The 2,107-nt window shown below is 37.9% G+C and overlaps 1 pseudogene; it reads right to left on the bottom strand.

Annotated features, from left to right (window-relative positions):
* Positions 1–1,580: 1,580 nt before the first annotated feature.
* Positions 1,581–1,835, bottom strand: LOC112929130 (MICOS complex subunit MIC10 pseudogene; annotated as a pseudogene).
* Positions 1,836–2,107: the final 272 nt, after the last annotated feature.

Genomic DNA, 2,107 nt, shown 5'->3' with positions numbered 1-2,107 from the left:
AATTAAGAGGAGAAAAATAGCCCTTTGTATTTACCCACATATTTACCATTCTGAGTCTATTCATTCTTCCCTGAAGATCATCTGGTGTCATTTCCTTTCAGCCAGAAAGACTTCCTGTAGCTTTTTGTTTGTTTGTTTGTTTTTGCAGTGTAAGTCTCCTGGCAATGAATTTTCTTATATCTGAAGATGTCTTTAGTTAGCCTTCATTGCTGAAGTCTGTTTTTGGTAGATATAGAAATCTGGTTGAGAGTAGTTTTCTTTTAATGCTTGATTTTATTTCACTATCTTCTGGCTTTTTTTTTTTTTTTTTTTAGAATTTATTTATTTATTTATTTATTTATTTATTTATTTATTTATGAGAGAGACAGAGAGAGAGAGAGAGAGAGAGAGGCAGAGACATAGGCAGAGGGAGAAGCAGGCTCCATGCAGGAAGCCTGACACGGGATTCGATCTCAGGTCTCCAGGATCACACCCTGAACCAAAGGCAGTGCTAACAATTGAGCCATCAGGGCTGCCCTATCTTCTGGCTTTTGATGAAAAGTTAGAGTTCACTTAATTACAGTAATGTGCCATTTTTCTTTGGCAGCTTTCAAGGTTTTGTTTTTATATTTGGTCTCATCAATTTCATTATGATATTCCTAGGTATCTGTTTCTTTTTTCTTTAAAAAAAAGATTTTATTTATTTATTTGTCAGAGAGGGCAAGTGAGCACAAACAAGGGGAGAGGGGAGAAGAAGGGCAGAAGGAGGGGGAGAATCTCAGTGGGGAACCCAACATGGAGCTCGATCCCAGGACTCTGGGATCATGACCTGAGCCAAAGGCAGACACCGAACTTACTGAGCCACCCAGGTGCCCTTCTTTCTTTGTATTTATCTTGCTTGGTGTTCACGGAGATTCTTGATTCTGTAGTTCATGTCTTTCACAAATTTAGGTATTTTTTAGTTATCTCTTACATTTTTTTCCTACGCAGCCTCTTGCTCCTCTTCTATTCTGACTTCACTATATTCATGTTAGACCTTTTGATATTATCTCATAGAGCCCTAAGAATTCTTTTTCTTTTTGTTCTTTATGTTGGAATTATTGCCGTTGGACTATTTTTATATTCATTGCCCACTGCTATCATATCCAGGGAATTTTTTGATTCAGATAGTTATTTTTCAGTTTTAGAATCTCCATTTGGTTCTGCTATGTTTTCTGCTTCTGTACTGAGTTTACTACCTTCATATCCATTATGGTGTCTTTCTCTTCATATTCTTAAATATAGTTAAATAGCTGCTTTAAAAGCCTTATCTGCTAATTCCAATATCTGGGTCATCTCAGGGTGGTCTTCATGGTTGCCTTTTCTCTCTCTCTCTTTTCCCCCCTATTTTTAATTTATTTCTTTTAAGACCACCTCCTTGCAATTTCCAGAGAGAAAATACAAAACAAGAAACAGACTTCATTTCAAATACATAAATACTGTGCTGGAGTTGAAAGCATTACTGATAACATTGTTACAGAAGAATGTCAGCTTACTCTGGGGCACTTAAGTATTCCTGAGGAATAAACATGATTTCTCTGTTCCTCCCACTGGGATGGTATGTTCTCAGGTGTAAGTCACTGCTCCTGCTCTTTGACATATTTTCCATATAGAAGATATGGAGCCTGGAAATCACGCTGACAGTTGGAGTAGGCCATTCCCAATCTCATGCCAGAAACAAAGGCCTAGTGGCCACATTCTTCTTTCAAAGAAGGTAAGTGAAAAAACAAGTCCTAATCCAAAACCATTATCTATCTTCAGATGCACTGGTCCACCATGCACTGGTCTCACTTCCTGCCGAGCTCTGAGTCCAACATGCTCTCCCCACACTGCTCCCACTTTTCTTGATTGCCTTTTCTCTTAAAAATACATCATATTTTCCTGTTTCTTTGTATATTGATCAGTTTTGGATTGTGTCCTGTATTCTGAATGCTAGGTTATAGAGAATTTGGATCTGGGTATATTCCTCCAAAAAGTGGATTTTACTGTTGTTGTTTTCCTGGTGAGCACCTAACGTGGCTGGATTTTAGCTGCAAACACTGCTTCCTCTTTGGTGGGTGGAAATTTTGATGTCAACTGAATCTTTTAT

The sequence above is a fragment of the Vulpes vulpes genome, chromosome 16 (genome assembly GCF_048418805.1).
Source record: "Vulpes vulpes isolate BD-2025 chromosome 16, VulVul3, whole genome shotgun sequence".
Lineage (NCBI taxonomy): Eukaryota > Metazoa > Chordata > Mammalia > Carnivora > Canidae > Vulpes > Vulpes vulpes.
This window is presented reverse-complemented; position numbering and strand designations above follow the sequence as displayed.